Source organism: Pelobates fuscus, chromosome 10 (genome assembly GCF_036172605.1).
Source record: "Pelobates fuscus isolate aPelFus1 chromosome 10, aPelFus1.pri, whole genome shotgun sequence".
In the NCBI taxonomy this organism is placed as follows: Eukaryota; Metazoa; Chordata; class Amphibia; order Anura; family Pelobatidae; genus Pelobates; species Pelobates fuscus.
This window is the reverse complement of record NC_086326.1, coordinates 124,768,918-124,789,945: the sequence shown is the minus strand read 5'-3', so window position 1 is coordinate 124,789,945 and position 21,028 is coordinate 124,768,918.

Sequence of the window (21,028 nt, the reverse complement as noted above, 5' to 3'; positions counted from 1 at the left end):
TAGTGCTTGGAGGGTTCCTTTAACAAATTGTATTGATATCTGTGTTTAACACAGCTTTTACAACTGTGTAATATATGAATGTGACAACCATTAAAGAGTGTGAATATATATATATATATATATATATATATATATATATATATATATATATATATATATATATATCCAGGCTCCCCTCGTCTTTATACTTTAACTCTGTTGGAGCACTAAGGTTAAAAGAAACTGATCCACAGCTAACTAGCACAAATATTCACTTAACACCATGATGGTAAGCTGCTCTCCTCAGGTTTTCTTCTTAAGCTGAAGAATGGTTTGTCTGGGATATTTTATCTTTTGCACTTATTTATATACCGGTAAAGATGAAAAGAAGACATGCATGAATTTTGGGAGTCTCATCTGCAAAAGAAGAGAAATATACTCCTAACAAATCGCAGTAACATTTCTTTTGGGTAGGTGTCGAAAATGAATCTAAAATTAAATGTAATTTTCCATACAAAAACATGTACTCTATTTTTGTGAAATCAGTAATCGGTGACATTTTCCAAATCATTCTGCAATGTTGGGAAGTATTAAAATGAAATAAAATGGTTTGAGGTGATAAAATATGGTTTGAGGCATTCAAAATATATATAAAGAACGGTGAGAAAACTTGATTAACGTTATACTAAGAAATACAAGAGATATTTTCTAGAGCATATTTTCATAGCAAGTACATTTTATTCAAGAATATTTAGTACATCTCATACTGTGATTGTAACTTTACAAGTCGAAGACTTTAAGAAACATTGTGAAGTTGATTCCTCCGCAGTGCATGTCAGAAAGTTACCTGTGATTTCACTCATCACTGGCCAATATATATAAAAAAAAACATTCAGAATTCATTTATTCTTTCTTATGTTTACATAATGGAACTACTGAGTGCTACCAAACTCAAATTGAAATACATACCTACAGCATGAACAAAATATACACACACTTTTTTTTTTTCTTAAGCAAAATGTTCATGTCAAAGACTGAAAATGCAATGTAGGAGTGTAAGAAATTACAGTTTACCCTTCCACACAGGGTCCCTGTTCTTTGAGGAAGGTGCAACAAATAAAACACACGAACAAGTGTAATAAAATAAATAAATTCACTGGTAATACATCAGGTTTAATAAAAGAGTATTAAACATAGAAACCCCAACAATTGATAACATTCAAGTCACAGTGTATCACAGAAGAATGGAATAATCACAACACTTTCCACAAATACAATATCTCAATCAATTAAAGCAACCACAATGTATATATTGATTAATAACTTGCATCCGAATAATAAACAGTTCATATACAAGCTACAAAACAAAGACCACTCATAGATATATAGCAGTAAATGCATTAACTATGTGCACTATAGTATAATACACAGCACATATACAGTATATGCAATAACTCAACCTGCTCTAGAATCTAATACACAGCAAATATAGTGAGGCTAAACCAAACAACACACAATGATATAAAACAATACAGCACCACAACTATCACAGAAAACAACCAAGTATCCCAGTCAAACATAGTTACCAACAGAGTGTAGATCTGTATATTGAAGTCTCCCCTGGACCTCTGCTTAGTAGTCACTCCTTGAAGTTCCTACCAGAACTGCTCTGCCTCTAGCCATTTGGGCCTACATTTATACAGCTTTTTCTCTTTGAAGTTGTTCCTTCCATTTACCCATATCTTCCCTCCTAAATTATCTTGGGGGCATGTGATGGGTTTGGGAGGATCAAAAGCTTAACAATAAATTCCTTATTTCTTGTTTGATGTAGGTGGTTCACAATAGAAGTAAACAGCTATTTGTTATTTAAATATAAGTTGGGGAAAACTCATTAACACCCTATTGATAAAAAGAAACTCAGGACGAACAAACTGGTCCAATATCCTGTTCTAAGGTATGCTTTGTTAACAGTAAGACAAAAGGCCTTTGATTTTGGAATTGATAACTAGTGATGTCCCGAACGGTTCGCGGGCGAATAGTTCCCGGCGAACATCGCTTGTTCGCGTTCGCCACGGCGGGCGAACATATGCGATGTTCGGTCCGCCCCCTATTAATTTAAAAATTACTTAGTATTAGTAAATTGTGCCCCTACTTGCAATACCGCGAGTAGGGGCATGTCTATTAAACAGTGAGCAGCCTATGGCTGCTAACTGTAAAAAAAAAAAAAAAAAAGGGTGGGGGCCCTAAAAATAACAATAAGGGGGGGACCTACTATCCCCCCCGGCCCCCACCCCTGAGCGGTGGGTGGGGGCCCTAAAATCAACAATAAGGGGGGGACCTATTGTCCCCCCAGCCCCCACCCCATAGCGGTGGGTGGGGGCCCTAAAATCAACAATAAGGGGGGGACCTATTGTCCCCCCCAGCCCCCACCCCTGAGCGGTGGGTGGAGGCCCTAAAATGAACAATAAGGGGGACCTATTGCCCCCCCGAGCGGTGGGTGGGGGCCCTAAAATCAACAATAAGGGGGGGACCTATTGTCCCCCTCCGGCCCCCACCCCTGAGCGGTGGGTGGGGGCCCTAAAATCAACAATAAGGGGGGGACCTATTGTACCCCCCCGGCCCCCACCCCTGAGCGGTGGGTGGGGGCCCTAAAATGAACAATAAGGGGGGGACCTATTGTCCCCCCCCCCGGCCCCCACCCCTGAGCGGTGGGTGGGGGCCCTAAAAGGAACAATAAGGGGGGGACCTATTGTCCCCCCCGGCCCACATCCCTGAGCGGTGGGTGGGGGCCCTAAAATCAACAATAAAGGGGGACCTATTGTCCCCCCCGGTCCCCACCCCTGAGCAGTGGGTGGGGGCCCTAAAAATAAAAATAAGGGGGGACCTATTGTCCCCCCGGCTCCCACCCCTGAGCGGTAGGTAGGTAGATCATGAGTTAGGTAGGTAGGTAGATCATTTTTTTTTGGGGGGGGGAGGGGTGACTAGGGTCCCCCCTTTGTATTTAGGGCCCCCACCCACCGCTCAGGGGGCCAGGGGGAACAATAGGTCCCCCCCTTATTGTTATTTTTAGGGCCCCCACCCACCGCTCAGGGGTGGGGGCGGGGGGGACAATAGGTCCCCCCCTAATTGTTAATTTTAGGGCCCCCACCCACCGCTCAGGGGTGGGGGCCGGCGGGGACAATAGGTCCCCCCTTATTGTTAATTTTAGGGCCCCCACCCACCGCTCAGGGGTGGGGGCTGGGGGGGGGACAATAGGTCCCCCCCTTATTGTTATTTTTAGGGCCCCCACCCGCCGCTCAGGGGTGGGGGCGGGGGGGACAATAGGTCATGTTCGCGACATCACTATTGATAACCCCAACTGTCCCATCTACATTAACAGTTAGATCAAAGACTGTTTGTCCTGGAATTTACACCACCTTGTTCCTCCTGGTTTACATGGAACATCTCCTTTTGATATTAAAGGTCCAAAGGTCAATCATACAGATCTACATTCTATTTCTTAAATTTGATTTACCTTCTAATTTGATTCTAATTCATAATTTCTTACAGGAGGTTCAACCTTTTATTAAATAGAAAATAGTTTAAGGAAAATTGGTGAATAATCCTTCTAGATTTACTACAATTCTCAATAAAAGGTGGAGTTAAATGGATAATGATCACAATGCCTATTATGTCATATTTTCATATATAATAATAATGTTATTGTTTGTTAATATATTGTCAACAAATTATGTGATAACTACATTAACAAAATGCTACTATAGTTTAAGGAATAGGTAAAATAGGTAAAAAAAAAATAAAAAAAAATTGAGCATATGATCGATCAGAAGCTCAGAAAATGGCCTAATGGCACAATAGGGCCTAGCTTCAAGGTTAGTACTGCAGCTGGGAAAGTTGCTAAGGAGTTTTTTCCATCTTATGCAAGTCAGCATTTTGACATCAGTTCAAAGTATGTACAGTATGATGATTATAATGGAAACAGGAACAATGAAATGTAAATAAAGCATCTTGGTGAATCCAGAACTAAAGACTTTGAAAAATATATACACATATTGCAGGAAATTGAGAATTGACAAGGACCCATAACTTACAAACAAAATGGAAAGAACCTTTAAGGCTGTAAAAAATGCAATATCAGGGGTGTGGCTTTGCTGGATCCCTCACAGCATTTGCAAGCGGCCAAATGCTGTGAGGGATCCATCTACATCCCAGAGAATGCAACACATTCCAGAACAACTACCTTTACTGAAGTGACTGAATATGCTCATTCAATTGAACATACAGAGCTTACGGCTCCTACTCGCCACTTAAAAACCTCTGAGTGTTCCCGTTCCTTCCTCCATATTATGAGAAACAAGACCCACATAGAACAAAATGGTGGCAATGTCTTGGTGCTCTCTCCCACCTCAGCCTCAGAGTCTGAACTTCTGCAAACAATTATTGATAATGCACCTGCCTTGGAACAGGTTATTAGATCCACGCTGCAAAGCCTGCAGTCTTCCCTCTAAAACATAGACAGCTCACACTACTTCCAGAGGAAAATTGAAAATGTCTTCTCTGCACATAATAAAATAGTAGACAATGCTGGCTACCCCTCCAGGAAAGTCACTGAATGCCATCTCCATCATTCTCTTTTCGATACCCAAACTCACCACACAAGGTTCCCTCTGATTGGCAATGGGTGGGATCCCCAAAGTAAAGGACTATCAGGAGATGTTATCTTCACTAACATCCCCACATGAATCCGGCAGCTCTTGCTCTTGGTGGGTCTTTCGGGTGTGATATTATTATTTTGCCTGTTTACTGTTTTGCCCCCATTTTTCATGAGCTGAACTCTCAAATATTGTTCACAAATCTGTCTAAATCTGTGTTAGTGAGCACTTTGCCGAGATAATCCATCCACCTCACAGGTGTGGCATATCAAGATGCTGATTAGACAGCATGATTATTGCAAAGGTGTGTCTTAGGCTGGTCACAATAAAAGTCCACTCTAAAATGTGCAGTGTTACTGTATTTTGGGGGTTCCCGGGGGGTCTGAAAACCAGTCAGTATCTGGTGTGACCACCATTTGCCTCACGCACTGCAACACATCTCCTTCGCATAGAGTTGATCAGGTTGTTGATTGTGGCCTGTGGAATGTTGGTCCACTCCTTTTCAATGGCTGTGTGAAGTTGCTGAATATTGGCAGGACCTGGAACACGCTGTTGTATACGTCGATCCAGAGCACCCCAAACATGGTCAATGGGTGACATATCCGGTGAGTATGCTGGGTATTCTGTCCTAGAAAGTTCCCTAGCGGAACTGAAACGTTGACCGTTGGAATAAAGAAAAGCTTTTGATTTTTTTTAATAAATCCTGGGAGTGCTGATTTCTTTTGGCTGTGTATATATAAACACATAAAATGTGGAAACAAACATAAAGCAAAACAGTAAATAAATAAATTACTTGCTCTATTTGGGTGCAGTAAACTGTCTGTTTACTTTGAAATTATATGTCCACCATATTTAGGCCATACTGTGCAATAGGTCCCTTGTAAGCTCTTTATACACATGTTTCATGTCATGCTTCCCAGCCATAAATACTTGCATGGTATCAGAGGAGTATTTCACAGGACTTCTTCCCTTGTAAGTTTTATTGTTTGGATGCATCACCTGCTTCAATTGGTGTTCCACAACTTTACTTACTCCTGGATGTCCATCTCCTCTGTTTTTCTGGGGGCCCACCTCCCAATAAAGATGGGTACTCTCGTGCCTATTGAGCTTCAATGCTTTGAAAATAGCAGACCTCCATTTATTATTATTATTATTATTTTTTTGGTATTTATATAGCTCAAGCTTATTCCGCAGCACTTTACGATATAAGGGGAATTTACCAAATGAGACAATAACAAAGTGTAACATGAACAATAGGTAGTTGAGGACCCTGCTCAAATGAGCTTACAGTCTAGAGATCTAGTGGTCACTACTCATTGTAAAGGCAGTACCTGAAACTCATCTTGGGAAAGCATTCTATATTTTTTTCATAAACTATTCTGAATACATTAAGCATGCCTTGAGTACTCCTGATATGCAGTGGTAAGTACCTACCAAAAGTGGTGCATGGAAGGACAACCAGTCGATCAGCATCAGGGTCATGAGCGCCAAGTCTCAGTGATGCACCAGGAGTGACATCTAGCCCTTCTGGTCCAATCACACATAAGATCTACTGTAGCTAAAATTGCTGAAAAACCTAATGCTGGCCATAATAGAAATGTGTCAAAACATAGTGCATTGCAGTTTGGGGAACCATGATGACCCCTGTCCACTGCAGAAAGTGCTTTTAATGAGGACATGAGCATCTTAACTGGACAATAGAGCAATATAAGAAGACTGCCTGGTCTGATGAATCATGTTTTCTTTTAGATCAAATGGATGGCCAGGTGTGTGTGCATGGTTTACCTGGGGAAGAGATAGCAGCAGCATACACTATGGGAAGAAGTCAGGATGACGGAGGCAATGCTCAGAAAACCTTGGTTCCTGGCAAATACATATTCTGGATGGAGTCCTTGGCTTGGTGCACATACAATCCTGAAAAGGTATTTTCAGGATTCCACAGATTTGGAATAAAATGTCCTTTGACATTTCCAACTGTTGCGAAGAGTTACAAAGATACAGCATTTCTAAGTTTGCCATAAACTAAAGCTCAATGGCAACAGTAGCAAAGATAAACCTTGCAGATCTTAGTGTGCAATTCATAACTGTGAACATTTATAAAATATCACTTGGTAAATTTCAGTTATGCAAAGAGTGCTCTGGGGCTACCCTATATATTTAAGGATAATTAAGTATACATGCAGTTCACAATCAACCAATGAAAAAATGTAAAATAAAGAAAATGTAAAGTTGAACTGTAAAAGAATAGTGGGGAATAATAAACAACACACAGTAATAGACAATAGAGATACAGTACCCCCTTATGTATTCTGAGAGCACTTGTGAACAATCTTTGTAAGTATCAATAAGACAAAACAAATTGATTTAAACATATCAACATATAACTCATGGTATGATAAGTGTAATAATAATGAGAACCACTCACTTTGTATAGAGCTGAAGACAGGCTCTATATGTATTGCAACAGGTTCCCCCCTTCACAGCTAGAGTAACTACAGGTAGGAATGCAGATTCTACACATCAAAAAAATCTCTCCAGTAGATGTAGATTTATTGGATACAAAAAAATTAAAAGCAACAAATACCAAAAAAATAAAAAATACATTTAAAAAAAGATATAAACAGGGCGCAGCAATATACAATGGCCAGGAACAAAAGGCAAGTGATAGACAGAACACACAATATATCTCACTGATGGCCAGCCACATAAAATAATAATGTTTTGCCAGATGTTCCTCAGGTATCTCTGAAGCACCCATGCCCCCAAAATACTATTTATAGGGCCCATGTCAGTGAGCATAATCCTCCATAATGTCTCTTAGCTGTATACAGTTCCGAGTCATGTGACCACTATTGCTGTCAAGTCATCTACGCATCAATGTGGTTCCGAGTCGCATGATGGCCAATATACAGGGAGTGCAGAATTATTAGGCAAGTTGTATTTTTGAGGATTAATTTTATTATTGAACAACAACCATGTTCTCAATGAACCAAAAAAACTCATTAATATCAAAGTTGAATATTTTAGGAAGTAGTTTTTAGTTTGTTTTTAGTTATAGCTATTTTAGGGGGATATCTGTGTGTGCAGGTGACTATTACTGTGCATAATTATTAGGCAACTTAACAAACAACAAATATATACCCATTTCAATTATTTATTTTTACCAGTGAAACCAATATAACATCTCAACATTCACAAATATACATTTCTGACATTCAAAAACATAACAAAAACAAATCAGTGACCAATATAGCCACCTTTCTTTGCAAGGACACTCAAAAGCCTGCCATCCATGGATTCTGTCAGTGTTTTGATCTGTTCACCATCAACATTGCGTGCAGCAGCAACCACAGCCTCCCAGACACTGTTCAGAGAGGTGTACTGTTTTCCCTCCTTGTAAATCTCACATTTGATGATGGACCACAGGTTCTCAATGGGGTTCAGATCAGGTGAACAAGGAAGCCATGTCATTAGATTTACTTCTTTTATACCCTTTCTTGCCAGCCACGCTGTGGAGTACTTGGACGCATGTGATGGAGCATTGTCCTGCATGAAAATCATGTTTTTCTTGAAGGATGCAGACTTCTTCCTGTACCACTGCTTGAAGAAGGTGTCTTCCAGAAACTGGGAGTTGAGCTTGACTCCATCCTCAACCCGAAAAGGCCCCACAAGCTCATCTTTGCTGATACCAGCCCAAACCAGTACTCCACCTCCACCTTGCTGGCGTCTGAGTCGGACTGGAGCTCTCTGCCCTTTACCAATCCATCCATCTGGCCCATCAAGACTCACTCTCATTTCATCAGTCCATAAAACCTTAGAAAAATCAGTCTTGAGATATTTCTTGGCCCAGTCTTGACGTTTCAGCTTGTGTGTCTTGTTCAGTGGTGGTCGTCTTTCAGCCTTTCTTACCTTGGCCATGTCTCTGAGTATTGCACACCTTGTGCTTTCGGGCACTCCAGTGATGTTGCAGCTCTGAAATATGACCAAACTGGTGGCAAGTGGCATCTTGGCAGCTGCACGCTTGACTTTTCTCAGTTCATGGGCAGTTATTTTGCGCCTTGGTTTCTCCACACGCTTCTTGCGACCCTGTTGACTATTTTGAATGAAACGCTTGATTGTTCGATGATCACGCTTCAGAAGCTTTGCAATTTTAAGAGTGCTGCATCCCTCTGCAAGATATCTCACTATTTTTGACTTTTCTGAGCCTGTCAAGTCCTTCTTTTGACCCATTTTGCCAAAGGAAAGGAAGTTGCCTAATAATTATGCACACCTGATATAGGGTGTTGATGTCATTAGACCACACCCCTTCTCATTACAGAGATGCACATCACCTAATATGCTTAATTGGTAGTAGGCTTTTGAGCCTATACAGCTTGGAGTAAGACAACATGCATGAAGAGGATGATGTGGTCAAAATACTCATTTGCCTAATAATTCTGCACGCAGTGTATTTACCAGTAGGCCAAAAGTATAGTTTTATATCAAATAATGATTTAGTGTATTTAGGACAACTAAATAAATACATATTTGATACAGTTTTGCATTTCAAACTATTAGTATTTTAGTTTTCCAATATATTTATCTGCAAGGTGTTATCTACATTTTTAATCTTTAGATTCTAAGTTAAAAGTGACATTAAATATATACAACAACTGATCTTCTCAATAGACAACTACATTTTTAGAAGGGAGAATTTGCTGAACAAATTAGGTGTAATGCTTTTCAATAATTATTATTTAAATGTGGCATGTTAGTTTGGGTTCTAAATAAATATGTGTTTCAATGTTTTCACATTTTTTTCTGTTTTGCTGAATGCTTTTTAATATTAATATAATTTTATTAACAAAAAGCACTGCTTATAAACGTTCACTGAGTTGTATAATATAAGACTGTTACTATCATGTGGGTGTATGTGAAAGATTACATAAAATAACTACACATATGGACATATGGACAAACTACTGGACACCAACAGGGATTTTTATGACATCACATTCTGAATACATAGACATTAACATGTAGTTGATTCCTCCTTTGCAGCTTCCACTCTTTTGTGAAGGTTTTTCTCAAGATTTTGATGTGTTTCTGTAGGAATTTTTGCCCATTCACTCAGTAGAGTATTTGTGAGGTCAGACACTGATCTTAGATGAGAAGGCATTCAATGGGGTTAAGGTGAGGCTCTGTGCGGACCCTTCAAAGTTCCTCCACACCAAACTCATCCAACCATGTCTTTATGGACTTTGCTTTGTTTATTGGGGCACAGTCATGCTGGGAGAGAAAAGGGCCATACCCAAACCATAGCATTGTCCAAAATGTCTTGGTATGCTGAAGCAGTAAGTTTGCCCAACCCCTGAAAACCATACATATTCCATTATCCCTACTCCACTAATCTGTACAGTTGGCACAATGCAGTCAGGCAGGTAACGTTCTCCTGACATCTGCAAACCCAGACTCGCCTATCAGACTGCTAAACAAGCAGCATGAATAATTTTCAGGGTACTTTACACCACTAGATCTGAAGCTTGGAAAATTATGTGCACCATGTGCCTCAGCACTCAATGATCCCACTCTTCGATTTTACAAGGTCTACCGCTTCATGGCTGAATTGCTGCTGCTCCTAGGCACGTCCACTTTCCAATAAAACCACTTACAGTTGATCGTGGAATATTTAGCAGGGATACAATTTCACAAACGTACTTATTGCAAAGGTGGCATCCTATCACAGTACCACGCTTGAGAGAGACTCTTTTATAAGAGATTACTATGGGAACAATTGTAAGTTTCTCTGAGTATGTAAAAATTATGAAAAGAGATTCACAATGAAGGGAAAAGACTTGCAGAGATGATAATTGAACAAAATGTATTTTATATTATAGTTGTTTCTGTATTTATTATCCACAATTTCATCCAATATAAACATATACATTTGACTGAAACTTAGGGATCCTAATTATGTTTATTGATAATTATTAGCATTGATTACATATGTAAATATTTCTCCTTATTTTGAGGATGGACACAACAGTGTTTATATGCACTGTATATGACAAAATCTGACTGTGCACTTAAACCTTTTAGGTTTGAAGACTATCACAATTACCTTCACATCAAAAGATATGTAGCTACACAGTTACATACTGATGAAGAAAACAGGGTTAGACAACAGGGTTAGACACAACAAATACACATGTTAACTACTTTACTACCTAATTTGAGTATAAACATTTTTATTTTCATGTATTTTGCAGAAAAAAATCTAGTACATAAAAGCCTTACTCACCCTCATTTATACTGAAGAAATAATTTCTATGTCAGAATCCATTAATCACTGAAAATATAATCTCACTGCCCACTTTGACACAGTACTGGAGGTTTCAAAGGGTCATATCAGTCAGGGAGAGGGGAGGAGTGAATGGACTCTACCATTTCTCTGTTAACATTAATTTAGCATTACAGTGGAACCTCAGAACTCGAACGTTCCTGTTCATGAACAATTCGGTATTTTAACAAAAATTTTGAGCGAAAAATGTCTCGGTACGCAAATGATCCTCGGTACCTGAACAAATCACGCGGTCACGCGACATTCACCTCTATGGTAATATCATTGATAAACTCATTGGTACCTTATTAGAATGATGCATCTTCATTCTATTCTGTCTGCAAATAGAGCTCCATTCTGCTAGCAAAAGCTCCATTCAGTCAGCAGAGCTCCATTCAGTGTTTAGATAGAGTTCAAGTCAGTGTTCAAATAGAGTTCAATTCAGTCCTCAAATAGAGTTGCATTTAGTCTTCAAATAGAGTTAATTTCAGTCCTCAAATAGAGTTCAATTCAGTGTTCAAATAGAGTTGCATTCCATTTTAAAATAGAGTTCAATTCAGTTTTCAAATAGAGTTCAATTCAGTCTTCAAATAAAGTTACATTGAGTCTTCACATAGAGCTCCATTCAGTCTGCAAAACTCATGATGGGTCCCAAGGATATTAGCCAACCCAAGAGGAAAATTGTGAGAACGACAATAGAGTTCAAGAAAGAGATCATTTTAAAATATGAAAGCAGTGTCCGTGTCTGTAATCTAGCAACACAGTTTGGTATGGCCAAATCTACAATTTGAACCATATTAAAAATAAAGACACCATCAAAGGTGCCAATGTTGTTAGAGGGGTGAAATTGATTACAAAACAAAGAAGCAAGACACTAGAAGTATAAAAATTGTTATTTATATGGATAAATGACAAACAGTTCACCGGTGATAGCATATCATTTGTGAAAAAGCAAGACATGTGCATGCTGATCTTGTGAAAAACACCCCTGAGACGAGTGCTGATAGTGAGGTTTTCAAGGCAAGTAGAGGGTGGTTTGAAAATGTTAAAAAGAGAAGTCGCATACAGTGTGGTGAGACATGGTGAAGCCTCCAGTGCTAACAAAGATGGGGCTGAGGAATTTGTTGTGGAATTTAAAGCCTATGTAGAGGCTGAGGAATTCATTACCCCAACAAGTGTTTAACTGTGATGAGACAGCCCTGTTTTGGAAGAAAATTCCAAAGAGGACCTACATAACAGGAGGATAAATCATTGCCAGGACACAAGCCAATGAAGGACAGGCTAACCCTGTTGTTCTGTGGGAATGCAAGTAGGGATTTTAAATTGCAGCCTTTGCTAGTCTACCACCCGAGGTAATAAATACCTACAAGAAAAAAAAAAAAAAACTTACCTGTCAAGACTCTGCTTCTTATGAATAATGCTCCTGCTCACCCTCCAGGATTGGAGGACGATTTGATGGAGATGTTCAGTTTTATTACTGCAAAGTTTTTGCCCACCAATACAATGCCTCTTATCCAGCCCATGGACCAGCAAGTAATTTCAAACTTCAAAAAGCTTTACACCAAAGCACTGTCCCAAAGGTGCTTTGAAGTAACCTCAGACACAGAGCTAAATCTTTGGAAAAATAATTTTAATATCCTACACTGTTTACACCTCATAGATAAAGCATGGGGGGAGGGGGAGAGGTGTCTAATAGGACCATTAACTCAGCCTGGAGGAAATTGTGGCCAGAGGCTGTCCCTGAAACAGTCTATGAGGGTATTGAACAGGATGTTCCTGTTGTAGAGGAAATTGTGTCTCTGGGGAAATCAATCGGCTTGGAGGTGAATGATGAAGATGTGGAGGAGTTAGTGGAGGATCACGAGAAAGAACTCACCACTGAAGAGCTCCAAGACCTTCAGAGGGAGCAGCAAAAGAGGGAATCTAAAGAGAATTGTCTTCGGAGGAGGAGGAGGAGGAGGGAAGGGAACATCTTCCTAGTGCACTGATCAAAGAAATGTGTGCGAAGTGGGTTGAAGTGCAAAAGTTTGTTGAAAATTATCACCCTGATAAAGCTGCTGTAAGTCATGCCAGAAACATGTTCAATGATTGTGCTATGTCTCACTTTAGACACATTTAAAAACATAGGCAACAGCAAGTCTCAATAGACACATTGTTATGAAGAAAAGATCCAGTGAGCCTCAGCCAGGTGTCAGTGGTGTGAAACGAGCAAGGGAAAAAAATGCCAGAACAGTTAGTACCTATTGTAATTACGGAAGGTGACTCCCCATCCAGACAATGATAGCTCTTCTCCTTTCCACTTACACCATAATTTCTCATCATTACAGGTAAAGTGAAATAACATTTTCATTTCATTTACTGTACATTGTGTTATTATTTTATTTCTATATGATTTTATGCATGTAAGGCATTATGAAACAGTCAAATTTGTGTTCAAATTTTGTAATTTTGGGGGTCTGGAATGGATTAATAGAATCTTTATGCATTTCTATGGTAAATGATTTGGTTCTCGAACGAATCGGAACTCGAACAGCCTTCTAGAATGTATTAAGTTTGAGTTACGAGGTTCCACTCTATATATACACATGATTAAACTGTATTTACTATGTGTTGGCAGTATGTTTAAATGCAGACATTCTAATTACATTCTTTTGCCTTTTTTTAATAAGCTATACTGCTAGTAATGCCTTCAGGTCCTTACAGACAGCTATAAGCAGTTTACCATTTTTATTAATTTACTGTTTTACATTTACTGTAATACTGCAAGATAAAAGACTCTGTACACTGTATAAAACTTTTCATTTCTGAAATAGTGTATAAAGAATGAACGAATAAGTGAAAAATAAATTTTTTGTCAATTTACATAATTACATATTTACATTTGTCTACAAAGCAATAAATACACAACATGTCTGTGTTATGATATGTTTAAATGCTAGCTATGTGTCCCTTCTTCAAATGTGTGTTATGCTAATATTTTTTCCAATCAAAAAGTGCTTGGTGTTGAAGGGGTTTCACATCTACAGCCATCAAGATAAACTGACATATAATATGCAGTTATCCATCATGGCATTTGTAGTCAACAACAGATTCAAAGATATAAAATGAAAAATCTTGTTTCCACTTGCACAGAACAAGTATTTCTTATTTTTTTTTCAGTGGCAGTGAAAGGGATCATCATTTTAACAATACTATCATAACCATTGTAATAATGAGAATCTGAAAATGTTGATGATTAGCCTGCTGCAAGACAAGTTGAGCAGTTTTTCAGTTCTTTTACGATCATAGCTTCATGTTTTTGGTCTATGGGGTGCTATAGATAGATGTAGAATGTTGAGACAACTAATGCAGATCTGACAATCCTAAATGACAGTACATATAGAGTATGATCATTACAGCAATGCATTTAAGAATGAATATAAGCATGTATTAATTTAATTAACCTACATTGCCCCTTGCCTATCGTAAGCTCTCTGTCAACAGTTAATGAAGCGGAGATATCTTATCTTCTTCTGTCCTACTGCCACATAACATGTCGTCCACTTGATCATACTCCATCTTTGTTGTCCACTCTTCTACAATCCCTCACCATAATCTTTAATCTCTCTCTGTCAGAATAAACTGATGTTCACTTGCAATTTTTAGTGAATGGGTTAGGAAGTCTTTTCAAAATGACTTTCTTCAAAAACATCAGAGTTTTATTACAAAAGGGATAACATATTGTTATTAGTAATGTATGTATCACCGTGTGCTTCAGACCAGAGCTCATTTTCCAAAATATTCTTCCAGTTTACCTTCTACATACAGATTTTTAGTCTAAAATGTGTAAGTTTGTTATTGCGTAACTATTTTCAGTTATGAGTTTTATCTTCAAAGCTGCTGGATAATAATGACTATGGTTTGTTTTCTGCCTGCCTTTCATTGATTGGTGTAAGTTGTCTTAAGTCTTTAGTAATGGAAATCCTTTTCATTACTACCCCTCCTGCCACTTGAGAAACGTTAATGATTTACTTTCTATTTGGAAGACTAATACAATGGATTTACCTAACACAATTAAGTAATTCAAATGTAATAACATTCAAGTCATCATATAGTAATATTTTCATTATTCTTGTGTTTGCCTCCTCTTCAATGGCCTTCAGAGTTACCAGTAGTCTCTTGGTTGCTTAGGTTGACACACAGAGCACTGTTTATCTGTATAATTTGCTATGAGTCATAATAATGTGTTGAGTCATAATAATCTGCTAAACGTATGTGAGTTTACAAGAGTCGTCTTTTTGTAAAATTCCCCTGTGTTACAATATACTCCTGGTCAGATGTGTCAGAACATCATCTATTCAGCCTTTTCATATATTTTACCATTAGCATCATCCTTCAAATATTCGTAAAACTGTAATTAATTAACTATGGAATATCACTGTATCCTCACATGATATAATGGCATAGCTGTTTATATGCCTATTATCTGCTCTCCTCTACTTACCTTGGCGGTCCATTGATCAGCTGTTGCTCTGATCTGGCAAACCGCTGCTCCCAAGCAGCATGGGGCTCAAGTCAGCTTCATGGATGCCGGCCGCTGTGTGCTGCCCCTTTTTATGACGCAGCGTATGCGTGCCAGCATCATGACATCAGGAGAGTTCTAAGAAATAGAGCTCATCACACCCTCACCTTTTGTTACCACGCCCCAAAGCATATAAAATATCGGTCTGTCCAAGGCACAGTGCCCTGTTATGGTTCCTAGAGTGTCTAGTGTTCCAATAGCATGTTTCTTTGTCTGTTTATTGTATTTTGGTATTGACGTGGCTTTCTCTTGACTACTCTGTTTTTCTGGTTCCCTTGACTCGGCTCTGTCACTTGTATTTGCGTATTTCTGGCTTCCCTTGACCTTGTTCTGACATTCCTTGTATTTATTCTATTATTCTGAAGAATTTTATATAGTTACAATGGGGATCTCAACTATCCTTTTGTCATGGGCATATTGAGGGGATAACAATATATGCAAAATAAAGGTTGCCCCAATATAAACTCCAATTAATCCACAATTGTTGGAGTCTATTCTCAACTGGTAACCATCCAGAATTCAAATGGTGGGAGTATTTGAAATTAAAGCAGATAATAACCCGTGAGTGTTCAGAGCGTATGGAATTAGGTGCAGGACATGCAACAATAATGTATATGGTATATCACTCACATTTGAGTGAGCTATAAGATCAGCTCTGAGTTTAGCAAAATGCAGCGGTACAATCCCCACTGATGGATATGTACACTGCTCAAAAAAATAAAGGGAACATTCTTCTGAAATACTTTGTTCTTTACATAGTTGAATGTGCTGACAACAAAATCACACAGAAATTTAAATAATGGAAATCAAATTTTTCAACCCATGGAGGCCTGGATTTGGAGTCACACTCAAAATTAAAGTGGAAAAACACACTAAAGGCTGATCCAACTTTGATGTAATGTCCTTAAAACAAGTCAAAATGAGGCTCAGTAGTGTGTGTGGCCTCCACGTGCCTGTATGACCTCCCTAAAATGCCTGTGCATGTTCCTGATGAGGTGGTGGATGGTCTCCTGAGGGATCTCCTCCCAGACCTGGACTAAAGCATCTGCCAACTCCTGGACAGTCTGTGGTGCAACGTGACGTTGGTGGATGGAGCAAGACATGATGTCCCAGATGTGCTCAATTGGATTCAGGTCTGGGGAATGGGCGGACCAGTCCATAGCATCAATGCCTTCATCTTGCAGGAACTGCTGACACACTCCTGCCACATGAGGTCTAGAATTGTCTTGCATTAGGAGGAACCCAGGGCCAACTGCACCAGCATATGGTCTCACAAGGGTACCTAATGGCAGTCAGGCTACCTCTGGCGAGCACATGGAGGGCTGTGCGGCCCCCAAAGAAATGCCCCCCCACACCATTACTGACCCACTGCCAAACCGGTCATGCAGGAGGATGTTGCAGGCAGCAGAACGTTCTCCACGGCGTCTCCAGACTCTGTCACGTCTGTCACATGTGCTCAGTGTGAACCTGCTTTCATCTGTGAAGAGCACAGGGCGCCAGTGGCGAATTTGCCAATCTTGGTGTTCTCTGGCAAATGCCAAACGTCCTGCACGGTGTTGAGCTGTAAGCACAACCCCCACCTGTGGATGTCGGGCCCTCATACCACCCTCATGGAGTCTGTTTCTGACCGTTTGAGCAGACACATGCACATTTGTGGCCTGCTGGAGGTCATTTTGAAGGGCTCTGGCAGTGCTCCTCCTTGCACAAAGGCAGAGGTGGCGGTCCTGCTGCTGGGTTGCTGCCCTCCTACGGCCTCCTCCACGTCTCCCGATGGACTGGCCTGTCTCCTGGTAGCGCTTCCATGCTCTGGACACTACGCTGACAGACACAGCAAACCTTCTTGCCACAGCTCGCATTTATGTGCCATCCTGGATGAGCTGCACTACCTGAGCCATGTGTGGTTTGTAGACTCCACCTCATGATACCACTAGAGTGAAATCACCACCAGCATTCAAAAAGTGACCAAAACATCAGCCAGGAAGCATAGGAACTGAGAAGTGGTTTGTGGTCACCACCTGCAGAACCACTCCTTTACTGGGGGTGTCTTGCTAATTGCCTATAATTTCCACCTGTTGTCTATCCCATTTGCACAACAGCATGTGAAATTGATTGTCACTCAGTGTTGCTTCCTAAGTGGACAGTTTGATTTCACAGAAGTGTGATTGACTTGGAGTTACATTGTGTTCCCTTTATTTTTTGGAGCAGTGTATATTGAGGGGATAAATCTATGTAGCGGAGCCCTAGGAATCAGGAACAAGAAAATACCAAGTATATAACCCACCTCCTTCCCAGCAACTGGACGACACACAATTCTGGGAGTACAACTGACTTTATTCCTGCCACTCACGGCTTTTATACATTGTCCCTAGCATGGCGTTTCTAAGTCAAAATTACAAGGGTTTCCTTCCTTTGTGTTTGGGAATTAATTGAGCTCAAATTAAGATAACTTAATTATCTCTCAAACACAGAAACTATACATATTTTATAATATTCCAAAAATACATAAAACAATACAGAAACCCCACAAAAATCATATTCCTGAAGAGCACCGATCTGAGTGCACACCATATCCAAAAAGCGCTCAGATTGATTCAGTAGATCGAAAGTTATTAACGAGCAAAGTTTTGACCGACCAGCGAACCACCGATTAATGCTCACCCTGGCTGCTATGGAGTGAATGCTCCCCCTGTTCGGTAGATTACATCTCCCGAACGCCGTTTGTATAGGTGGTCGGGAAGTGGGACGGGCAGCAGTACCATCTTTGCCCAGGTTCGAGGAGATGCAAGGCCGAAAACAGTTCCAGGTGTTCATCAACAAGCATTGCCTGCATTCAGGAGACAAAATGGCCACCATTCACTGGACCACGTGCGTTTGTTTATATGAATGGCAGCCACCCAAGGAAAGCACTCAAACAAAGGTGTCAGGTCGTTAATTTGTGGTTAACAGCTAGGCAAGGTCGGTGTTCACTGGGGCATAACAAGAAACCATACGCAAGTCTTTCGGGAGACGAACAAGGGGGTACGGTCAACCAAGCATAGGGGAATGAAGTCTGCTACACCCTGAGTGTAAGTTTATAAGATAAAGAAGGGTTACCCTGACACAAATGTAAAAAATGTAAATTTAATCACTCTGATATTAAAATAAATATTTTGAAAATGTATATGTACATAAATTAATACAATGAACAACAAAAAAGTGAAAAAAATAAAGTATAAACAGATAATTAACTGCCAGGAAGAGCTGCATATATAGTCTCATTGTACTGCACTGTGCCTTCGACGGCACTTAATATCATTCAAAACTAAATAACTATTCTGCTAGCAGCTCTAGCTGGGGTTAAAAATACAGCTCAGTGTTACTTCAGCTATGCATGATTGCAGAGTCATAACCTATTACGGTTCAGACTATATATCTTGTTTGTTTTGAGAGATTTCCAAACACATAAGCGATATATGTGCTGAAGAGATAACCTCCTGAGCTAGCCAGTATATTAAGACTATATATGCAGCTCTTCTGTGCAGTTAATTATCTGTATATACTTTTCCCCTAATTTTTTCACCATTGTTTTTTGTTCACTGTATTAATTAATGTAAATATATTGTTTTCTAAATATTTCTTTTAATTTCAGAGTGATAAAATGTTAAGTTTTAAATTTGTGGCTTGGGGTAACCCTTCTTACCATGCTTATATTGTCACCACTGACTTTGATAATGTTTCCAGTTTGGCTGTTTTTACCTTAATTTTTTTCACTTTTTCATTTTGTTCATTTAAAAAAAAAAATATATATATATATATATATATATATATATATATATATATATATATATATATATATATATATATATATAGTATTTCTTTATTTTTTTGTTGTGCATGAAAAATAACAGATTGGCAGTCTTGTTAGAATATTAGGAGCATAGATCAATTTTTAGCATTCATGACAAGTAATCTGCACAATTTTTACATCAATGACAAGCTTAGACTAAGTAAGTAATAAGATGTTAAAATGAAGTTAAATCAAAACATGAGATGAGGACATGAAATAATACTGCACAAATTGTTAAGGTTAATAAGCATTAGAACTGGACGTGTAAACTGACAATTTAGTGGTCAAACAGACAATCAAGCTGTGTGCATGAGTAATCAACAAAAACGTAAACATATCCAGGCTGGATGCATGAGATATGAGACATTCAGCAGATTTTAACTTGTGTTAGATTGCCGCTGGCTACTAGCATACTATATATGAATAAGAAAAAAAAAATTGACAAGTAAAGGCTTTGCTGTGCTTATAGAAAATTGCAGGAGCATAAAGGATTACTGTCTGGCCACGACAGACCAGTTGTTTCTTTGATAATTATTTATTTTAATATCAGAGTGATTAAATGTTAAGTTTTACATTTATGTCAGGGCAACCCTCCTTAATCTTTTAAACTTACACCCATGGTTATCCCCTCAACATGCCCATGGCAAAAGGATAATTGAGCTCCCCATTGTAACTATATAATTTTCTACGCTAGGTTTCAATACCTTATCCTTGAGCTCACTGCTGACTCTTGCTTGATGCTAGAGGATTACGCCCTGATAGTTTACTCCAAGACAAAGTTCAAACAGAGGAACAATTACAAGAGTAGAACAGCATTCTACTAGATTGTTTCTCAAAATTGATCAATTTTCTGGTCAAAATTGAAAACACAACATTTTGAAGATATAAACTCAGGAATACTCAATAACAGTACATACCATCATCACATAAAACACTGAAGTAGGGGGCGGAGCCTGACTGCCAGGCAGAGCAGACGCACACTTTGTGAACTCCTGCCATAACTCGACAAAAACGCATAAAAAAGCCTAAATTCAGGGCTCACTTACCGAAACTTGGAAGCACTGGCACCCAGGGGACTCCGGGCAAGCGACACAATATGCATCACGAACACCTCTACCGACAATAGCCTGAGAGCCCTGCTGCGGTCTGCTGGCTCCTGGACGGGGGAGAGGCGGCCGACCTCCCGACGTTCCGGCTCGACCAGTGGACCCACTGCACTCTGCCCCCCCCCCCCCGTACCGGTGGGGGATATCCCGGTCCACTCAAGGTAGAAGGATGAGCACCTCAGGGGAACGACAGGGAACCAGTGGCGCGACCATGATGGCCGCCACGTGGAATACCAAGCCAGATGACCCGGACACTCACTGGGAAGATCTATTCGAGTCCTTGTTTAATGCCATCTGTCACAACTTCTGGCTCCGCTTGGCCCAACAAGCAACAGCTACAACCTGCCTATACACTGTGCAGAAGCCTACCCCTAAGAAGCATCCCCGCGTGCACAACGAGCAGAGAAGGAGACGGCATGAGAGCGGGCCACAGCAAGGCACCGCATGCAGAGCTACCACTGCTGACCGCCCTCAAGACCAACCTGGGAGGACGGCCAAACGGAGAATATCTCCAAGGCACCGACCACAACGCCCGAGGCCCAACTGCCGCCGGCGGCAGCAGAACACCTGGGCTTCTAGAGGCGC